Genomic DNA, 23,446 nt, shown 5'->3' with positions numbered 1-23,446 from the left:
CTTCCTATTGGTGTTATACCAAATGACCACCAACTTAGTTGCTTACAACAAGGCAAAGTCATTTGCTTAAAGTTCTGGAGGTCAGAAGTCTTGAAATCAAGGTGTCAGCAGAGCTGCATTCTTTCTGTAGGCTCCAATTCCTTGTCTTTTGCAGCTTCTGGAAGCTGCCTGCATTCCTTGGCTCATAATCCCATCCTCCATCTTCAAACCTAACTGTGTAGCAACATTCTCTGCTCTACCACACCGACCTTTTCTGGTCCCAAATCTCCTGACTCCCTTCCATAAGGACCCTTGTGATTACATGTAGGGCTCACCTGGATCATCCAAGATAATCTCCCCATCTCAAGAACCTTAACATAATCATATCTGCAAAGTCTCTTTTGCCATGTAAGTTTCCAAGGGTGAAGACATGGACATATTGGGGGGGGGGAGAGGCATTAGTGAGTCTCCCATAAATAATATCACCTACTACTTCCCTTAATCAAGTGCTTCCACTACTAAGAACACTGGACTGGGATTATTCTTCATCCACTCAGCAGTGCTACAAGTAGTAAGATTAGAGAAGAGAGCCCTCCATCTTCACACACCTAGTAAGTCACACTACAAGGATTTAAATGTTGGCACCTCTCCCCAAGTCCCCCTGAGTTTTTTCCAGGTTATCATCATTGAGAACTTCTTAAGTACTGAGCATTAGATGGGCACCTGCATGACCTCATTTGCATTGCGTCTTCTCTTCACCCTAACACAGGGTCCTCCTATCCCCAGTTACAGGTGAGGAAACAGGTTCACAAAGGGGAAACAATTTACAAAGATCAGAGAATGCAGCCGTGACAGAACCTGATGACTCTGAAGCCCTCTGCTTCTTCCCTGGATGCTGTAGGCTCCATCATCACAGCTCTGATGGCCCCAGGTGGCCCCAGACCCCAAGATGCATGGCCCACCGTGGACTTGGCCATACCACCTTCATCTCAGCCAGTCTCCCAGTGCCAGAGCAGAGAGGCTCTCCATGGCTTGCCACCAGCTTGTATTTATCAGCTGGAATGGCTTTATATTCTACTTGCTAAATTGGATTTCTTTCAGAAAATGCTAGGGTGGCAGATAAAAGCAGATCCTATGACCATCCAATCAGAGAAAACTGAATTTCATCTGAGCAGGTGAGACTGGATGTCTTTCAGCTTTCTCTTTCAAAACCTGGGGGAAGCACTTAGATGTCGAGGCCAATTCATCAGGCCTTAGGAGGCTTTTTTATTAGTCACTTACAGCAAACATTTTCCCCTTTACAGATGGTTACCTAATGCAACAAAAGTCTCCATCTAGGCTCAATGCCAGGCTGAAACTTGGAAAGCAAGGGCAGGATGTGAATGACAGCATCTCATTCCAAATCAAGAATGAGAGAATTCACAAAGCCACCAGGGTAAGTCAAAGGAGAAAGAGACTTTCCAACAAATGGTGCTGGAACAATTAGATGCCCATATGGGAAAAATGAATGTGAACACTCAGCTCGTGCCATATACAAACGTCAACTCAAAATTAATCATAGATTTCAACGTAAAGCCTAAAACCATAAAACATCTAGAAGAAAACTAAAGAAAATTTTTGTGACCTTGGTTTAGACAATTTTTACAGAAGATAGGACACAAAAAGCAAAAGCCATAAGAGAAAAACAAATGATAAAATGGAGGATATTAGAATGAAAAACTTCTGCTCTTCCGAAAGCACTGCTGAAAAAATGAAAAGACAGCCACAGACTGGGACAAAGTATTTGTGAAACGCTTATCTGGTAATTGGCTGTGTCCAGAATGTATAAAGAATTCTTACCGCTCAATGATTGAATGATAAACACTATTCAAAAATGTGTAAAAGATTTGAACAGACACTTACTCAAAGTAAAGCTACAGATGGCAAATAAGCACATGAAAACATGCGCACCGTCATTAGCCATTAACTAAACTCAAATTAAAACCACAAGGACATACCTCTGCACACCTACTAGAATGGTAAAAACAAACAAACAAAAACCATCAATACTGCTATGGTCTAAATGTTTGTGTGTCCCCCCCCCAAAAAATTCATATGCTGAAATCCTAACCCCCAAAGGTAATGGTATTAGTGGGTGGGGTCTTTGGGATGTGATTAGGTCATAAAGGTCAAGTCCTCATGAATGGGATTAGTGCTCTTCTAAAAGAGATCCTACAGAGCGCCCTCAGGAGCCTTCCACCCTGTAAGGACATGAGGAGAAATCTTCAACCCTGAAGAGGGCTCTTGCTCGACCAGGCTGGTACCCTGATCTCGGGCTTCCAGCAATAAGTTTCTGTTGTTTATGAACTGACCAGTTGGCAGAACTTGCTTATAGCAGCCCGAGTGGACTAAGATAAACCCCTTGTAAAAATGCAGAGCGATTGGAACTGGAATACATCGCTGGCAGGAATGCAAAATGGTATACCCGGCCCACTTCGGAAAAATGACTGGCAATTTTTTACACTTGCGCACCAATTGTATGTATGACCCAGCAATTTTACTCTAGATGTTTACCCAAGAAAAATGCTATGTCCACAAAAGACCTGCATACAGATGTGCGCGGTTCTACTCATAGTCATCAAAAACTAGAAACAACCCAAATATCCTTCAACTGATGAATAAATATCTAGCCAATGAAACGCTATTAAGCTATCAAAGGGGATCAGCTACTGATACATGCAATAGCATGGATGATTCTCAAAACACATGATGCTAATTGAAAGAAGCCAGACACAAAAGGCTGCGTAAGATATGATTTCACTTATATGTTACTTGGAGAAAAAAACAAAACTACGGGGACAGAAATCAGCTCGAGTGGAGTGGAGCAGGATCAGGGGAGAGGAGGAGAGGGTATTGACTACAAAGGGGCACTAGGGAACTTTCTGGAGTGAGGGAAATATTCTCTACCTGGGACTGTGGCGGTGGTTACGATTCTAAACCTTTGTCAAAACGCACTGAATTGTCACACCCAAGAAGGATAAATTTTACTCTTTGTCAATTAAATCGAAATAAACCTGACTCTGAATAAAAAGAATGAAAGAATTCAAATCCTACTCTCCCCCGCCCCTGCCCCCAATAACAACATGTAAAAGTGCTAATGGAGGTGAAAATAACAACATTGGCACAATTATTCCAATTGTAGAAATTTATGCTGTAGCCCATGCATTTAATAGCGAGCATCATAGGCCTGTATTCTCCAGAGCACAAAGCCTCCGAAATTGGATAATCTTTCCCTTATCTTCTGTTTCTATCATGAAAAAAAAAGGCTTTCATTTTCCAAAACACTTTTTTTTTTCTGGGAAAAGATAATATTTTATTTCTTTATACCCTGTTTCAATCCACAAAGGAATAGAGGCAGCTTACATGAATGCTTTCAATTAAGCAGAGGTTATAAATAAAAAACTGGGGCCAAAGAAAATATGCATCCGATGAGAAAGTCAAGAACAGCAAGGAAGTTGGGGTGTGGATGTGCAGATTATGAACTTCTACCCACTTAGTCATGTAGTCATGAGTTTCCTGATGGCCACAGGATTTGGGAGGGGGATGGGAAAACTAATCAGCCAAATAATTCACAGGGCACAGGACCAGAAACCCTCTAGTCCCAGTGTGGGAGAAAACGTTATCAAGGCAAGACCAAATGCCAAAGTATCGCAGCAGCTTCCTTCATTTCTAACTGGCTTTGGTCTGGGAGAGAGGTAACTCAGCTGGTTAACCCACCTGGAACAAACATGGTTTCAGATAGAAACTTCTCCAGCTCTGGTGTCTGCCTCTGGGTCATCCCGTTGTCATTCAGGTGGCCTCCTTCCCTCGGGCCAGACTGTTCCTAGGAGAGAAGCAGCATGTGATGTAGTTTTTGGAACGTTGGTGAGGTCCGGAGCTGACAGCCAAGAAAGAATTCTTGAGACGTCTTCGGTGTAAAAAGGTGGCTTTATTAAAGCACAGGGACAGGACCCGTGGGCAGAAAGAGCTGCTGCCCCGGGGTTGTGATGCGTGGCTGATTATATACTTGGGAGTTGGAGGAGGTAAGGAAAAGGGAGGTGTCCAAAAGGACTTTCATATGCTAAAGAAGATTTACAGGATACTGGAGGCCTTGCTCCAGGTCAAGCTAGGGTTGTTTTTCCCTCTAGTAAGGCACTAAGATTAAGATAGTTGGGAGCCTAATGGAGGAACGCTGTACTCTGCGTGCCTCAAGGATTTGTCAAGGGGCTGCAGGTTATAATGAAATTTTATTTTGTTTACTTTTCCTCCACCTCTGTTTCCCACAACACCCATGGAAGGGAGGGTGATGTTAGGGCTCCAGAAAATTGAGTTATGGGTCTCTGGAAGTTAGGCTATTGATAAGAATGCTTTTTCCTTGTAAATCACTAAGACATTGGTAAACTGATGGAGACTCGTGTCTTGCAGGACTGTGATCTCTATCAGTTCACCATTTGTTTTTCCTTCCCTTAGCTTTAGGGCAGCCAGGAGTGCCTGAGGAAGGCCACACAGATCCCACCTGGGAGTAGGGGGGTCAAGAGGTTGTGAGGTGTCAGCTTGTGCTTTGTCCTCAGCTTGCCTTCTGCTCCCTCATCAGCGTGGACTCCAGAAAGAGCCCTGGCAAAGAGGCAGACCAGGTTCTGGGTCTCGGTCCTTGTCTGGACAGTGACCGGTTGCTCATGGATTTGTGCAGGACTCAGTCTTCATCTGTAAAATGGGCATACCTAATTAGGAGCCCCACACAACTGTCATGAGAATTTGTTAACAGCTGTGAAAATATTTCATAAACTGTGTGACCAGTGACTCCTATTACGGGTTGAACTGTGTCCCCTTAAAGAATGTTAAAGTCTTAACCTGCAGTACCTGTGAATGTCACCTCATTTGGCAATAGGGTCTTTGCAGATGATCAAGGTAAGGTGAGCTCATTAGGGTAGGTGCGAATCCAGTATGACAGACTTCTCCTTATAAAAAGGAGAAATTTAGACACACAAGAGAGAGATGGTGTGAGGATACAGGAAAATGCCACCTATAATCTGAGGTTGCCTGAAGCTACTAGAAGCTAGGAAAGGGGAACAGACCAGATTCTCCCTCACAGCCCTCAGGGGGAACTGACCCTGCCAACACCTTGATCTTGGACTTCTAGCCTCCAGAACCCTGAGATTTGAAATTTCTGTTATTGAAGCCCCCCAGTTTATGGGATTTTGTTATGGCAGCCTGAGGAAGTTACTATGGCACTGATGAGGGAGCGGAAGGCTAGCTGAAGACAAAGCACAAGCTGACACCCTGCAACCTCCCCGCCAACACACACTCCTGGGTGGGACATGTGTGACATTCTTCCAGGGATCTCCCAACTATCTTAATGTTAATACGTTGCTAGAGGGGAAAACAACCTTAACTTGACAATGGCAAGGCCTCCATTATCTAAATACCCAAGTAACAAATGCCCTCTGAAACTCCATGAGCCGGGGAAGTGCACTGAGGTCTCAGCTCTCACTCCCCCAAATGGAATTTCTGGCTCCCTCTCACAAGCTAGACTGCTAAGAAGCCCCTTCCGTGCCTTCCTCTGACTTGTGGTGTGGCAGGGCATGTTTCCCTTGGGTATAGAAGAGCATTTGTCCCTTTGGCCACGTTTTCCAATGGCCTTGTGACCATCCCTTGCTATTCAGGTAGTGGGACCAGAGCTCAAACATCTCCCGTGTCTTGTATGATATACGATCCATGCAGGTGGGCACCTCCACGGGACATCTGTCAAACAATCAGGATTCAATCTCGGCCAGTCTCAGTCATCTGTTCCTGGTATCCTGAAGACTGAACCCCTGAAAAAAAAAACTCAGGCAACATGACCTGCCCACCCACACCTCCCACACCGTCTCTCATTCTGATTAGATCTGGTGTGTTCGTTTCCTATGGCTACTGTCCCAAATGACTTGGTAGAAATTTAGTCTCCCACACTTCTGCAGGCCAGAAGTCCAAATGAGTTGCACTGAGAGAAAATCAAAATGTCAACAGTTTTTGCACTCCCCCGGGGGCTCTAAGGGAGAATCTGGTTTTTGCCTCTTCTAGTTACTGGAGGCTGCTGCCTTCCTTGGCTTTGGCTGCTTGTCCCAGGCTCGTAGGCGACCATCTTCAAATCCTGCTTCGTGGTCATATCATCTTCTCTTTCACCTCAATCTCCCTCTGCTGTTCTCTTATAAGGATAGATTTCATTGTATTTAGAGCCCATCTGGATAATCCAGGATAATCTCCCCAGCTTGAGATCCTTAACCTTATCAACTTTTTTGTCATTTAATGGAATATTCACAGGTTTTAGGGATCAGGTCTTAGATATCTTTGGGGGGGGGGCATTTTTCAGCATACCATTCCTGGCTTTAATTCTGTAACCCATCCTGGCCATGCCCATTTTGGTAAATACAGTTGAGGTATCAGAATCCACAAGCTATATGGGATCCATCATGATCAAGGTTGGAGTAGGGATGGGTGGTCACTGATGAAGCTACAGGGCTGGTAATTGAAAAGAACAAAATCAAGGAGGTACTGAGCTTGTCTGAGATAAGATAAGGTAAAAGATTTGCTCAAACCCCAGCATTCATGGTCCAGAGAGAAAGAAGTTCAATTCTGTATCTTCATGTGTACCTATGCAAGAGCTTACAGTAGTTTCCAGAACCATAGAAACAGCACTGCCACAGCCCTATGGCAACTTCCTTCTGTTTTCCACTAAATTACCTTTCCTGGAGCAGATAAAATTGGTTGTCTACTCAGTGTTTATTTCCTCCTTTCTTTCCATCTCAACAGAGCCCAGATTTGCTTTAAGGACTCCCCTCCCCCACATGAAGATCTTGGGCTTTAGGGAGGCGACCTCTGCCCTTTAAGTTGCAGGTTAAAGTTCTGGTTAAAGTTCTGATTAAACCGGGCAAGTCAGGATGAGTCAGTTTACCAAACCAGTGAATGGTCATCACGAGCATATGGCAGATTACTGGTCTATTGGGACAGCAAGGAATGTCTCTTACAAAATTTTGCAAAATGGTTTCCTTGCTCTTCCAAAGAGACATGGAGAAGTCATGGCCTCCTTTCTTCTCTGAACATGGTTGTGACTCGCCATGCCTGGAAGTGTTTTACCATTTAGTGAGCATTTGGAGAGCCAATGTCAGAACTAATTTCACTTACCAAAAGTGGCAGAGTGGAGGGCAGAAAAATATGGGTCTTTAATTAGACAACTGAGCTGCCGAATTAGCCAACCCAGAGAGAGCTACCTCACTTCCAGAGTTCTTATGAGGTGAGATATAATTTGCCTTATCATTTAATTTGAATTAGAGCCAAAAGTATCCTAAGTCACCTCCTGTCCAAGACCTGATAATGCCCAACCCATTTTTCTTTCCAGCAACGGAAATAGAGGAACGGTCAACGTTATACGTAGAAGCTTATATTAAATTTTGAATCCGGGTCCATTTTTATGTAACAAATTAGAGAAAATCGCATTTACCAAAACTCCTCTTAGAAAGCAATCATTGTCTTAGTGGGAAAAATGGTTTGATAAGTATTTGAGGTCACAGCAGAGAATGCGAAGCATTTGATCTTGGGCAGAACAGAGGAGAGGTATTGATTGTGCTTGGGAGGGTATCAAAGCAGTAGACTAAGAGGGAAAATGGAGGGAAGGGAGTGAAGAGATGGCTGAAAGCTGAGGACTGAATGCTGTCACACCTTCTGCTGGACAGTCCCCACATCTCCCCATGCTGGTATAGTGTCCAAAAGCCACAAAATGTGGACCACTTGTAGAAACCAGTGACAGAGCTGACTGTGGTCTCTAGGGATTATATATAGGGTGAAATGACAGTACACAAGAAAGCAGGTTATGAAGACAGAAAGAATCACAAGTAATTCTCCATGAATTTCCCCCAAATCATGAAGAGACATTTGGTTCTCTAAGTTAGTCTTCAGCATTGCAGTCTCAGCAATAGGGAGCCCCAGGTTATATCGGGGTCACGTGACTAGTTATGTTACCATTCCTAATACCTGTGTCTGTCCCACAAATCACACTGGGCTATCTGGCCCAACCACTCCCAAATTTTGGACCCCAGTCTCCCAATGATCTTTGCTTTGAGTGCTGTTGCTTTACCTTAGTCTGCCCCACACTGTGGCCAATGCAAGCCATGCTCACCAGCCCCTTTCGGAAAAGCATAGCTTCCAATACCTCATCCTTCCAATGGGACTTTGCTCTTTCCATCTCGCTTGTAGCTTTTTCTTTTTTGTATGCATGGCATCATGGGTCCTAGACTTTTCAGCGTTTTCAGGGTTTGAATATAGTCTTTCCATGGGAAATGCTCTCCCAGCAGAATTCCCCACCATGGGTATTCAGACCTGCCATTTGCATAAGTAAGCAGTCATTTGTACAGATGAAATGAGCAGTTACATATGTGCAGATAGGTCCTAATAGGTACCGTATGCTTTAATTACCCATTTTCCCAGCCCCCCGGACTGATTGGTTATTAATGCAACAGATGGAGCAATTTAGCACTAGCAAAATCCCCAAATGCCACCCTTCCGTCTACTTCCCAGACCCATGAGCTTCTCCTGGCATCCTCTACTTCTTTGTCACTGCAGAATCAATGCCACTGAGCAGTATCCAACACATGCCCTTAGTTCCGCTGACAGTTAAATTGTATTTTTTTTAATGAGGGTGCCACTCGGGAAACCCAGCAGGCCTTCATTGTCAAGGAGACTCTCGACTGACAAAAGCTAGGTTTCTCAATTGCATCCTGTGTAAAAGCTGGCTATTTGGAGCTCTGTCGGCTGGAAGTCTTCAAAGTATCTGAAGTTCAGGGCTAGGGATAACTGAGGTTTGCTAAGATGACCCAGAGTTCTGCCGAGATCCTGGGGTCCTTGTGTGCCATCTTGGACAGACTGATGATGGTCAGCACACTCCCATCAGACCATCAAAGACTCAGAACCCCTCAGAGGTGGAGGCAAACAGGAAATCGTTCCAGCCAGCAGGTCGCACGCTGATTTCCTGAAACCCTGAGAGTTCCCAGAGATACCTGTGAGGTATCTCTGGCAGGGAGAAGCTTGAGCGGCAGGGAAGCTGTCCTTCACAACCCTGCATCAACCAGAACTGTTCTGTTTTCACTTGGTGCACTTTATCATTTATTGGGCTTATTCATATGAATAGAAAATCCCACCGCCAAAGTCAGCTGGAAAACCCAACAGGTTATTGGTTTCAGACCTGGCCTTCTAAAATCTCCCAAGTTCTTGATGTGATGGGGGGTAGGAGAGGTGCTAGAACAGAAGCTATTTTTAAATATTTTTCAAAGCTTAATAGCACTTCTCCATTTACTGACTGCTCCCTGAAATGTCAGGCAGGGATCTCAACCACCCCCAGCTCCATCCACCACCTTCACGGCCGTGACTCACAGGCTTCTGCCTCCAGTACAGACCCCTTTTCCAGAATCCAGGTCTGAATCCAAGCTTGTCCACACTGCCTCTCCTCTTGCAGCTCTCAAGGCATTCCAACTCAGCTCGTCTCCTCCCTGTTACTCACGGCCCCCACGAACAGATTCTTTTCTGGCATTCTCCTCTCCTCACAAGCACAAGGCAATTTCCTCTATTGAGCCGCAAAGGACAGAACCCTACAAATCCCCCTTGGCAACACTCTCTCCCTTTCTTTGCATTATCTAGCCGATCACCCGGTGCTGTCGGTTTCCCTTCCTAACATCTTCATAAACCATTTACTCCCTCCATCCCTTTGGACTTCACCCTACTCCAAAAATCACTCAAAGAAGCAACCATAAAGTTTCTTACCTGGTCTCTGCTTCCATTTCCCCTTGTCTGCTCCAAACTCCTCCCACACTGCAGCTGAAGTATAAACTTTTGGCAAGACATATCTGACCACGTCACTCCTCCTCTTAAGTCATGTCAACGTTTTCACATCTTACGATGAAGAACACAATTCTTAACAGGGCCCAAGGCCTTACAAGGCCAGGCTCCAGCCTCATCTTTCAACACATGGCCCCTTGCTGCTGTGTTCCAGCCTCTCTGACTTTTTATCAGTTCCCTGTCCACACCAGGCTCCCTTCCACCACAGGGCCTTTGCCCATGCTGTTCCCTCTGCCTGGAATAGTTTTTCCTCCCTTCTCTGTCTAAGCACTCTTTCTCAGCTCTCTGGTTTCTTGTCCCTCTTGATTTGTACGTCCCTCCTGTGCCACACTTGCTACAATCCAGTTTATGGGTTATTTGATGAATACCTCACTCTGTTCCATCCCCCACCGGGCTTGAACGCTCCACTTTTCAAGGGTGTCACCTGGGCTCTGCAGCCTCCGTGGGTCTGGGCTGCTAGCGCTGAGGTATTCCCTGCTACAGTGGGCACCGCGGGGGACGTGACAGAGGAACACTGACACTGACACCACGGCTGGCTTAGATGCTGAGTCCCCAGCACCTGCAGCCCGGGCTTTACAGATGTGGGAACAGCGCTAGGTGCTGCTGAGGCAGCAGCTGCTGGGACCGAAGCCAATGACCTGGCCCAGAGGCAGGTGGGGCCTCGGTTCGGAATGCTTCCTCTGAGGGTTAATTTTATGTGTCAACTTGACTAGGCTAAGGGACGCCCAGAGAGCTGGCAAAACATTATTTCTCGGTGTGTCTGTGAGGTTGTTTCAGGAAGAGGTTAGCATCTGAGTTGGTGGACTGAGTAAAGAAGATCGCCCTCACCAGTGGGCATGGGCATCATCCAATTCCTTGAGGGCCTGAATAGAACAAAAAGATGGAAGGAGGGCACATTTGCTCTCTGCCTGAGCTTCGCCATCCATCTCCTCCTGCCCTCAGACATCAGTGCTCCGGGCTCGCAGACCTTCAGACGCAGACTGGGACTCCGCCACTGGCTTCCCGGAGCCTCCAGGTCACAGATCATAGAACTTCTCAGCCTCCGTAACTGCATGAGCCAGCTCCTCATAGAAAATCTCTTTCTATCTATCTACATCTACCCTATTGGTTCTGTTTCTCTGGAGAATCCTGACTGACACACTTCATATTATGCAATTATTCTCTTCTTAGCTCTGGTATAATGGCAGGAATGGGGAAGGGCATGGACTTCATAGTGAAGTTTTGAATCTTGGCTTCCACCTCATCAAATGTCTAAGACTCTTCCTTTGTCTGCAGAATGGGGACAATTGTGGTATCTGTGGCACCAGATTGTGGTAAGACCATTTTTTCAAGCTTTTTTGGGAGTAGTAGGCAGACAGGAATGCATGGGCAATTCTAGAAGGTTGGGGGAGCAGTCTAAAACAGCTGCCGCATATATGAAATAATCTTGAAACACACGCCATCATTAAAAATGAATATAAAGTGTACATTCTAGTCCATAATGTATCACTTTTTTTAATCATTGAAAATTTCCCTCAACATGATTCTTTTTAAAAAAAAAGCAAAGCTTTAGGGGCACCTGGGTGGCTCAGTCGGTTAAGCATCTGCCTTCAGCTCAGATCATGATCCCGGAGTCCCAGGATCAAGATGGGTTCCCTGCTCAACAGGGAGTCTGCTTCTCCCTCAGACCCTCCCCCCTCTTGTGCTCTCTCTCTCTCTCTCTCTCTCATTCTCTCTCTCCCAAATAAATAAATAAAATCTTAAAAAAAAAAAAACCCAAAGCTTTAGGAAGAACTTTATCCTGCAAATGTATATATCCACCCTCTAAAACACCATCAGAATCCCCTTATGGGTGACAGAGCATCATAGTTTAAAAAACACAATTTAGAACAGAAGACAATGACAGAAACAACTACTATTGACTGAATATACATTAGGTGTTTAACTTGCATTTCCTGAGCATCAAGGCTCAGGGAGATTAAATGCCTGACCCAACCAACAGTGAGAATTTGAATCCAGTTCATCATATGTAAAGATCAGATTTGTACCCACCAGACTGTATGGCTTCCCGATGCATGTTGAGCACCTGGTGCAGTGCCTGGCCATAGCAGGGACTGAGAGCAATTCCCACTGTAGCCCATGACATGACGTAGTCAGCTGGCATCCCCAGGAACAGGTAGCCGAAAGCCATGCCCTTTCTGCTGTCACTAGGCAGAGACATGACTAGGATAATTTTGCCTCTTGCTCATCAGTAGAACCTAAATCTCTTTCTTTCCCTCTGCTTCTCTCTGGATCAGATAGCTGCAAATTTGCCAATTGTTCCCCAAAGCTATCAAGCTGTTACCATTTAATGGGGAGCCAGGGAACATTATGGCCGGTCTCTACTCTGCATTACCGGGATCAAGAGCTCCGAAGATGGAGGTAGCTGCAGCCAAGTCAGAAGCTGTTTTGCAGGTCAAGGATGCACTCATGGCCTTGGGAATTTAAATAGCCCCTTTAAAGGGAAATGTTATGGAAGCTCTGTATCCAAGGGAAAAAAATAAAATAAATTGAGTTTGAGTGGAAAAATACTAAACCAAAAAGTCTCTGCTATTCTTCTGTTAAGTTGTTGTAAAGAAGATTAGAGTCTGAGTGTGATGATAACAACTTTCCTATATACTCTCTTCTTAGGCAATCTCTTGATTATAACCATTGTGTGTATGACAGTCATCCCGAGCTATGTCCATCCGTCCATCCATCCACCCAACCACTTGTCAACAGAGGGCACTTGCTCTGGGCCAGGCAATACCCATTCCTTGACCTCTACCAACTAGACACTGAGGACGGTGCTACTCTGCCTCCACGCTGAGAACGAACAAAGTCACCTCAGCCTGTGACACAACCCTGAAGTTGTCACCTCTCCCTCCCTTGCCCCCAGCTTGCTCCTCTTACAGCATGTGTAGTGGCCTCACCATCTAGAGTGATTGGATCTGGTTTGGACACAAGTACAAACCCTGAGAAGTTCTACACGTACCGCATCTCCGCCAATGCGGCGAAACACCCCTTTCTAGCCTGGTGAGGAAGGAAGGTAGAATTGGATGATCGCCATTTTGCAGCCCCTAATGAAAGAATGAATTTCGGCATTAATAACGAGGAGACATTCACCTCGGGAAAAGAGACAGTCAGATCTGTCTTCCTGATCCAGCTGCTTCCTGAGCACAGTTCCGCATATACAGTGGGGCTCCCAGAGCAGCCACTCAGACCTGTGAAAGCTTCTCAAGTCAACCACCAACTTACAGGAAATACAGAGGACAGAGGAACTTATTAAATGCCACCAAGGGAATGCAATTAGCAAAGTCCAGACTGTGGGAAACTTAAGAGGGCAAATGACTCAGTTCCTTCAGCAACAACAAATTGCAAGATGATAGGGAAAGAATCTACAGTTTAAAAAGAGTCTTAGGAGACACACTAACTGATCACAGAGTGGATTTTATTTGGATCTCAATTCAAACAAATAAACTTAAAAAAACATATATAAGACAACTGGGAAGTATAAACACTGACTAGATGATTAATAATATGAAGAAATTACTATTGACTGTTCTGAGCTATGATGACAGTATTGTGATTTTATTTTAAAAGGGGATTTTTTGTCCCAGAAGCAAAGAGTAGGATGGTGGTTGCTGGGGGCTGGGGGCTGGGGAAATGGGAAGATATTTTCAAAGGGTACAAAGTTTCAGTTATGTACGATGAATAAGTTCTAGAGATCTAATGTATACCTGAAATTGCTAAGAGGATAGATTTTAAATCTTCTCACTATACACATACAGACGCACACACACACACACACGTGGTGAACAGCAGAAGTGGTAGATAAGCTAAGTAGCTTGATTGTGGTGATCATTCACCATGTATATGTATATCACAACATCAAGTTGTATAGCTTACACATACACAAGTTTTATATGTCAGTAATATCTCAATAAAGCTGTTAAAATAAAATAGAGAAGTTTTCGTTTTTTGAGATGCACATTGAAATATTTGCAGATGAATTGATAGACGTTTGGGATTCTCTTCAAAATCATCCAGGGTGGGACACCTGGGTGGCTCAGTTGGTTAAGCGTCTGCCTTCAGCTCGAGTCATGATCCCAGGGTCCTGGGATCGAGTCCCACATCGGGCTCCTTGCTCAGCAGGGAACCTGCTTCTCCCTTTGCCTCTACCCTTTCCCCCCTGCTTGTGCTCTCTCTCTCCCTTTCTCAGACAAATAAATAAATAAAATCTTTAAAAAAAAAAATCATCCGGGGTGCAGATGAAAGGGGGTGTAGATGACAAAAGGTTGTTCATAATTGGCAGTCATCAGAGTTGGATGATGGATATATTGGAGTGGGATACACTATTCTCTCTCTAGTTATTTATGTATATTTGAAATATACTGTAATTTTTTAAAACTTTGAAAAATAATGTCTCCAGGAAGAATCATTAACAAATATTTTGTCCAGCCCCTACCATATGTTGTGCACTAGTCTAGGTGCTCGAAATACATCAGCAACAAAGCAAAGATTCCTAGCTTCCTGGAGCTCACATTCGGCAGGGGGGTGGGGGGACAAAAACCATGAATTCGATTATTGTGTTTAAAACCATAGGAGAAACTGTGAACGGACTAAGCGGGGTTGGGAGTTAGAGAGGGAGTGGGTTGTCACTTTGAACTGAGTGGTAGGGACACTTGTGTGAAGACCCTGGCAGAGATGAGGGAGTCAGCTAGTGGGTGTCAGGAGGAAGGGCATGCCTGGGAGAGGTAATGGCCAAAGCGAAGGCAAGAGGCAAGCGTGTGCCTACCATATTTGACCAACAGCAAGGAGACCAGCGTGGCTGGAGTGAAGTGAGTTTGAAGATGTATAGACCAGAGAGGTATGGGGATGGGGCAAAGATCGCGTAAGGCCTGTGTAAGGACGTCGGTTTTTACCCTGAACAGGGTGGGGGTAATGCAGAGTTCTGAGCAGAAGAGGTACACAATGGGACTGCCTCGGGAGTCCCCTTGGCTGCTATGCTGAGAATAGACTGTAGGGGTCAGAGGTGGTAGCAACAAGCTCATTTAGGAGGCTCCTACCCTAGGGGGATGGTGGCTCAGACCAGGGAGTGGAGGTGGACACAAATGCTTGGATACTGGATACATTTTGAAAGCAAAGCCGCCAAGAATGCAGATGGAGTGAAAGAAAGGAGTCTGGGATAACTCCGAGGTTTATAACCAGAGCAACTAGATGGATGAAGTTCCATGCCATGCCATCTCAGTTAAGGGAATTTCTCTTTCACAGCCAGCAAGTCCAGAATAAGCCATCCAGGGCCAGTGGGGTTGCTGCACCTTGGTCTTGGGCCCAAACTATTCCCAGCTTTCTTCTCCACCAACTGCCAGGAACTGTTCTCAGCCTCGTGGTCCAAGATGGAATCCCAGCCATCACATCCATATTCCAAATAGCGGGATGTGGAAGGAGGGAAAGGGGAGCAAATGGGCCAGCTGTATTTTAAGAACATTTTCCAGAAGCTGCCATACAACTCTTGTGCTTACATCCCATCGTCCGGAAGTTAGCCCCATTCCACATCTACCTCCTGGAATGCCAGGAAATATAGCCTCTATTCCAGATATCCAACAAAAAACTAGAGGTTTTATCACTGAAGAGGAGGGAGAGAACAGATACTAGGGTAAGCACATGCAGACTCTGCCACACCATCCATCTTGTTGCCCAAAGTGGAACCTCAGTCCTTCCTAGGGGTTCTTCCTCAAGTAGTGTCAATTCTACCTCCTCAATAGAATAGCATGCTTCTCATCAGCCCAGGCTTTGGAGTCAAAGAAACCCGAATTTAAATCCCTGTTCTGTCCTTTAACATCTCTGCAACTTCACACTTCCACTTTGTGATCTTTTGCGTAAGCTTCTCCCAGGCTCGGAATGCCCCTTATCCTTACTCTTCAGATAGCATACTCCTAGTCATGCCGCAATACCCAATCCCAATGGCCCCATTTTAGGAAGCCTTCCTTGACTTTGTCAGAGTGCTGTGAATCCACTTTCCTTACTGGGATAGTTTTGTACCAATGACTGAAGTTTGGGAAAATTACCTTACCTCATTTAATCTTTATGATTAATTAATTACCTTACCTCATTTAATCTTTATAACCTTGCTCTCCGGAATATCACACCCATTTTACAAAGGAGGACAATGAAGCCCAGAGAAGTAAAAGGCAGAGTTTGCACTGGACATCAGAGACCCTGATCTTCCTGTTAGCTCCTAGTCCTAGGACACAGACCCTCTATGTCTTACTCCAGTGAGAAAGCCTGGTCGCGCAGACCCCTCCCCGGCGAACCTCTGCTGGGGATGGCAGCGGAACCCCCCTCCCCAAGCAGTGGGCTGAAGATCCCCTGCCTGCTGGGGAGTGAGTCGATACCTCATTCTTCCCTACGTACTAGGTCTAATTCATTTCTGTATGCCCAGCACACAATTAGCATTCAGAAAATGTTTCTTTTATCTCAACTGTTTCCAAATATTTAAATGTCCGCATGTGTAAGAATTAAATAAATGGTAGCTATTGCTATCATTGTAATTACTGTTATTATTACAAGTATTTTGCTGTCCCGGGTACAAAATTTATGTGGTTGCCTGACTCTTAATCCATATGTTTGTAAAACAAGTCAACACAGTGAAAATTCACCAAAGAAAACCCAAACAGAGAAAGGTCTTTGGAAAGTGGCCACCATAAGGAGCGGTGTTTTTAGGGGGGCTGGCCTCCCTGCCACAGCTAAATGGGCCTTCATCACTCAGCACACGGAGCCCACAGCATAATCCAGACACGTTTAATAAAACTTCTGTCTTCTTTCCAAAGCCTTAAATCAAAGAGAAATTTGCTTGCAGCATCAACTCTAAGTCTTAAAAAAGCAGCACATTAGCATCAACAATGGGATTAATTAGGCTTCCCGGGAAACTGTTCAAACAAAGGATTGCGCAGTTCCCCAAGAAGGTCAGGGTTTTCGTTCTTTTCTGCAGCAGGCCCGCTCCGTGAGGGCCCACTGCTCTGGGGTCTCATGCCATCCCCCGTCACTTGTTCCCAGGGGAGCTCGGTCTGTGCAACCGAGCTTTCTCACGGAGGTAGCACTCAGGGGTCCTGCGCCCTAGGATGGGGGGCTAATGGAAAGATCGAGGTCTTTGAAGTCTAACATAAGCTCTGCCTTTCACCTCTCAGGGTTTCATTGTCCTGCTCTGTAAAATGGGTGTGATATTCTCCACAGAAGAGCAGGTTGCTGTAAAAGCTGAAAGAAGTAATGTGGTTTTCCCAAACCTCAGTCGTTAGCACATAGCTATCCCAATCTCATCAAAATGCTGTACCTCTTTCGATGCTAATGACTGAATATTTTCTTTTAATCAATGTATTTTAGGAGAAAAGGCTATAGTCTTACCTTAAGTAGAAAAAACAGAATTTTCAAATTACACAACCCAAAACTATTAAAGAAAAAAATTTTAAATTCCTGTACCACCAAAAATTACCCTGTTAACTAGTCGGGTATTATTTGAGCCAAGCTTTGGGAAACACTGTAATATTTGCTGTGTGAAAGGAAAATCCCCCGGGGGCACAGACGGGTGGGTCTTTGTTCTCTGATAAAACCTTATTCTCCTTCCTGTTTCCCTCCTCAGCCTATGTCCTCCCACCAGAGTCTCCCCACTGGCTCTGGGCAGAGCTGTTTCCTCACTATCTTAATAGGTCCCTACTCCCTGAGAAGCCCACGTTTGTGTACACTGCAAGGGTGATGTGGAGGGGGACACATCCTCTCCTGCCTGGACCCCCACAAGTCATGGGAGGTGCCGGAACCACCATCCCAGCTTTGGTTTGGACTTGTGCACCCTGTCCCATGACTCCCTGAGGGGAGCCAACTGATCTCTTTTTCCCAGTGTTATTCCAAGTATTCCAAGTGGACTAGAGTATATTTTCCTTTGAAATTCCTATATTTGGCCTACTGGAACACTATTTTGTTTTTCAACGAATGTATCATCAATTTTAGCTTTTTTCATTGCACATGACAGGAAAATGCTTCCTGGATGTATTTAAGTAAATAATAGGAATTTACTGGCTCACATAACTACATAGTCTGGATCAGGCCAGGTTTGAGCCAGGGCCAAAATTATGTGACTGGAATGAACTTCTCTGTCCATTTATTAGCTCTGTTTTCTTCAGTGTGGCTTCCTTCTCTGCAAGTTGTCCCCCTGTGGTCATGAATAACAAATGTGAGCTCTCAGGGCTCAGGTATCCAATTACAAAGCCAACAGAAATATGTGCGCCTCACTGAGGCGGTCCTCTTAGCAAATCCTGGAATCTGTTCTGACTGGAAATTTTAGGGTACATGCTGACGCCCAAGTCAATCAGTCCCCATCATGAGGGATTATACCACTTTGATTACTCAGTCCTGGGTCAGTCAACTCCTCCAGAAAGACACAGGCTGAATGTGGTGCAAGAGGTAGCCCTCCGGAGGGAAACTGGGGCACGGCTACAAGCAGAGCGAATAGATGTGGGGCAGAAACCACACATATTCAGGCTATTGGTATTATGTTCAGCTGCTTCAAATAGAAAAGCAAAAAAAAAAAAAAAAAAAGGCTTTAAAAAATAGAAATAGAGTTCTCTCACATAAAAGAAATCTGTAGGTGGGTATTGCAAAGCTGGTATGATGTCGTTAAGAACTTGCATGGAGCTTCTATTCTCCCAGTTATATCCTGGTCCTGGCTGGATGCTGGAGGCATCAGCTGTTATCCGAGTTGGCAGTCAGAGGAAGCAGATAGCTTGTGGGGGAAACAGGAGGCAAACGGGCTCCCTCCCAGCCGAGTTAACCACCACTCCCATCGCAACGAGCATACCTAGTTCCAAGGTATGGAAGGCAGGCTGGATGAGGAAATTCTCACTTCCCCCAAGCAGTGGGATGAATTAGGCCCGCCCACCTCTGGTGTCCAGCCTTGAGTGGGGGCTCCGTAAATGTCTGCTGGTGACAGCCATGGCAAAGGCGCATCTCAGGTGGAGGGAATAGAAGGGTAGGTGGCCCTGGGTGTTACCTGAATACGAATGGATGCACGCACTAATAGATCCTCCTGAGCCATGAATTCGGAAATCAGAAATCGTGCATCAGAATGGATCCACCTGTTTCCGACCAAGCTCAGCGCTCCCCGGCCGCACAATCACATGGCGCCGACAAGCATCTCCGAAGCGCAGCTAAGAGCAAGCCGGCTCGCAGCTCCACAACTTCCCTTCCTAGCCTGTGCTAAATGGGCCTTTAAACTGAAATTGTACTGCTGGCGTGGTCACTCGAATTTGCCCTCCATGTGTGTGTTTGCATGGCTCAGTGTTTCTAAGGATTTTTACTTTGGATGTCTTTCGATGGTGCCTGTCCATGAACTGTTCCCGTGGCCTTCCCAGGAGCCGTCAGGAACTACCTGCCCAGCATTTGCAGGCCCTTGCTTTCAGTGGATTTCAATTCTGATAGGACTTTTAAAGCTGGGTTGTGGATTTTATCTTTTTTCATTTTTCCAGGACAGCAAAACAGCTGAGTCAATGTGGAGCTGTACAAAATTCATCCCCTACATCATATTTCTCCAGACCCTATACCTTCAACACTTCTTCTGTCCTTTGTTCCCCACCCCACCCTGTCCACAGGGTGAACTCCTTCTGTGTTCAAGCTCCTCAAATGTAGCACCCCTACCCCCATCTAATCCTGTGTTCTGACCCTCCAGACGTCTCTAGCAAAACCCAGCTAGCTACCTGCTCTGGTTCTGGGGCTTTCTCCAAGCTCTGCCATCTTTGACCTTGAATCTTCTTTCTCTCCTCCAGTTCCTGCCCTGTGGCTTTGACTCAAATCTCCACCTCTGTCTGGTGCCCTGGCTGGAGGGCTGCCCCAGGCCCCAGGACACCATGCCCGCTCCCAGGCTCTGCCTCCCTGTGGCGTCCAGGGGGTGCGGGAGGGAGTGGGAGATCAGCTTCCCTTAAGGGATTTTGTCTAGTTGCTGGAGGAGGAAGGCCTGCCTAAGAATCTGACCTGATACAACTAAAAGACAATCATGCTTTCAAAGTGACTTGCAGTTCCCACATTTCATAGGGCAAAGGCCCAGGGTGGATGACTGTTTTATTCAGAAAAATTCATTCTGGGCCCTTTGGGGTTTAAGGCAAAGAAGCTCAGAGCTTTATCTGAGGCTCAGAAGGACACTACATTTCTCTGCATAATCAAGTCAGAAGAATGAGGAGCTTTCTCTGGGCAACCAGGAGGCAGGGAGGAAGGGCCTGGGGATCCAGAAAAACAGGGGAAAGGGTCGGGGGAGAAAGAGGGTCCCAACCATAGGGGAGCAGGCTGGGCCGTGGGGAGAAGGTGGCCCAAGGAGAGACTCTGTGGAGTGCAGGTGGAAGGTTTGAGAGCAGGGATTGGAATAACTTGTTTACTGCTCTGAGCTCTAAGGCCTTTATGAGAATTCCCCTGCCCCCAAACACACAGGCTGAAGACACATCTGTTAACACGGTCAGCATTGGAGGGGCTGGGAGTGGGAAGGAAGGGGCAGAGAGGGGCAGTAGCCTCAGGCAGCCCTGCTAATGGGGGTCACTAATTATGTTGGGGGCAAGAGAGGCATAAGGAACATTAAGAGAATGGAAGACATGAAGACAACCCTCGGGAATTCCCAGAGGAAGTCCTCCAAGTATGTGATGGGGACTCAGGCCAATTTCTTGGCCATTAAGTGTGGCCCCAGAAGACTGGGGCCAGCAGGGTTCCTGTTTTTAGTTTAGTTGGAAACCTAGGTAGGGCCCGGCCTCTCCAGAGTCCTCCAGCCTGCTCAGCCTGGGGGCGCTCAGAGGCTGTGTGCACGCTGCCCACACTCAGGGTCTTGGCCGGCTGCTGGCTGCTTCTTCCACGAGGCAGAGAGAACTAGAAATCACTGCTGGGTCATCTCCAGACTCCAGGGGCTGGTTTCTGGCCCCGCCAGCTCATGTGCCCATAGCAACACGGTTCTCAGCTGCTCGGCTCCACCTAGATATGGGGAGACAAGGAGCCCCCGTGGGTGCAGCCGGCCTCTCCTGGAGAAAGTCATCAGGGACCGCAGAGGAGGGGGGAAAGCTGTGGAGTAAAGTCGGGTGTGGATGCCGCCCTCCCTCCTCCAACTTGGGCACGGCCTGGGCACTCGCCTCACCTGTCTGGCATGGTGTCATCATCTGGAAGAGGTGGGTGGGGATGCCTGCTCCGAGGGCTGGAGGAGGGGGTGCAGAGGGAGTGCTGGTATGGGGCAGGTGCCGTAGGCAGCGCTGTGGGGCTCCAGATGGGTTTCCTGCCCCGTGACAGGCACGCAGCCCTATGCCCAGCCCTGAGGAGCCGAAGCCGGCTGGAGCTGAGGATGCTGTCAGAGCCCCAGCTGATGCTGCTTCAGGGCAGGCCCTGGTGAGGGAAATCCAGCGCCATCAGCAAAGTAGGCTAACCCCCAGGTTTGGGGGAGGCTGAAACATAAAGGCTCTGAGAACACGAACCCCCAGCCACCTCAGCCCGGACCCAGGCCTCAGCCATCCAGGCCGGCTCAGTGAGTGAGATGGAGCTCTGGTAGGCCCCCATACCCGTCATCTTGGGGACAAGCCTGACCTGCTGCGCCCAGCTCCCAGGAGCATGGCCTCAGTTTTCCAGACAGGAGGCGCTAGTGGCCCCATCAGTGAGGCCCCAGACATGTGCCCGCAAGCGGGAGCTTGGGAATGAGATGCGGCTGGGGCGATCTCTGACTCTGCCACCCCCGCCCAGCTATGGGAACTTAAACAGTCACCTCCTCTTTCTGAGCCTCCGTTTGCTCATCAGAAAAGTGGAGATGCTGCCTAAGAAGGCAGGAGAATGAAGTGAACTCGTGTTCTTCCCGAGGCAGCGTGAAACCCCTCCAGGATTCCGAGCTGGCCCAGTCCCCTGGCAGCTGCACACGCCCGAGCACATAATGTGACGGCCTCAGTTACCGCCCAGAGAAGGCTAGCCCCGGAGTACTCTGTCCTCTGCCCTCTCACTGATCCTTGAGAGCAGGGCATGGGGAGAGGAGTTGGTTCCCCTGAGAACCCCAGAGTGGGCCTCAGGCCCTGAGGTGAGAGATGCTTGGTACCCCATTAATTGCTCTGCTCTCTCAGCCAGGTCTGGGCATCCTGGCTGGGCAACAGTTCAGGGGATGAGGTGGTAGGAGCTGAAGTTCAGGTTTAGGGCAGGTTAGGTCTACATGGCAGAGTGCTTCAGAGGATGATGGTATTAGAGCAGGGCCAACCTGGCTCAGCTCTGCCCTGATTGGCCATGTGCCCCTTGTACCTCTTCCATACTGACAGGCTTGAAAGGGTGATGAAAATCTGCAAGGCATCCTAGACTCACACAGGGACTGGCTCCTGGTAAGCCCTAAGAAAGCCTCAAGTTCTTTCACCAGATAGATTTTATTAAGAAGAACCGAAAACCCACCCCAAACTGACTTAAAAACTACCAAAATGAAAAAAAAAAAAAAGAAAAAGGAATTTATTGGCCTTATAATTAAAAAGTCTGGCGTGAACAGCTTCAGGCCCTACGTGATCCCCGGGCTCAAATACCCACCGGCTGTGCTCCAGGGTGCCCGGCTCTGGGCTCCATATCCCACAGTCTCTCCATCCCAGTAGCAAGTGTGTCCAACAACTCCTGTGCTCACTTGCTTATACCCTCTCATTTCTACAACCAGCAGGAAAGGTGTAAAGGCTTCGTCTGGGGGCCAGAAGCACAGCCCCTGGGTTTGCTCCAACCCAATTTGATTGTGTTGGCCCAAGGCCCGTGCCCAATCCTTGAGCTGTGCCCGGGAGGGCCTCGGGGATGGAATTTGCTGACTGGCCCAGGGGAGTTCCACTTCTGAGACTGAAAGCGAAGCCCCGGCAAACTGCATGGGGTCAGGACCTGTCCCAAAATTAGAATCAGGAGCTGCTACCGCAAGAAGGGAACATGGCTATCAGACGGGCATACACTGACTCATTACTCCACAACAACTGGAGTCACCTAAATATATTTGTCTTCCAGAGCCAGATCCCTATGTGGCCTTGACATCGGGAAGGTTCTTCTGTCCCCCTAGAGACTTGGCCTCACTCTGGAGTTGCAGGAGGCCTTTGTCCCTGTGCCTCAGGCCCCTGACAGTCTTCACTCCCATTATAAACCAAGCACGCCATCATATGGTGGAATCGTATCTAATGGAACAGGAGGAAGTCTGCTGTGTTCGTCATGGAAATGGCCCCATTCTTGGGGGAGGCTGAATCGAGTGTGTCTTTGTAATCACAGAAATCCAATTATCTTCTCTCCAGAAAGTACACGAGTGGAGACCACTTTCTCTAATTAATTGGTTCTATTGCCTATGCTGGGCCTTTCAGGGGGCCTGAGATGAGAGTTCTGTCTGGGAGGCTGATCAGGGATGCAAGGCCAAGGTGGCCCAAGGCCTTCCATTAGCTGAGCTCAGCGAAGCAGCAATCCCAGGTCAGCTTTGCCGGAGACAGCCTCCCACTCTCCGCACTAGAGCATGTGTTGCCAGCACTCAGGGGAGGGGACCCTGTCTTCCCTTTGTTCCTCACTTTATCCTAAGACCTGGAAAAATGTCTCCACT

Source organism: Phoca vitulina, unplaced genomic scaffold (genome assembly GCF_004348235.1).
Source record: "Phoca vitulina isolate PV1807 unplaced genomic scaffold, GSC_HSeal_1.0 scaffold6, whole genome shotgun sequence".
Lineage (NCBI taxonomy): Eukaryota > Metazoa > Chordata > Mammalia > Carnivora > Phocidae > Phoca > Phoca vitulina.
This window is presented reverse-complemented; position numbering follows the sequence as displayed.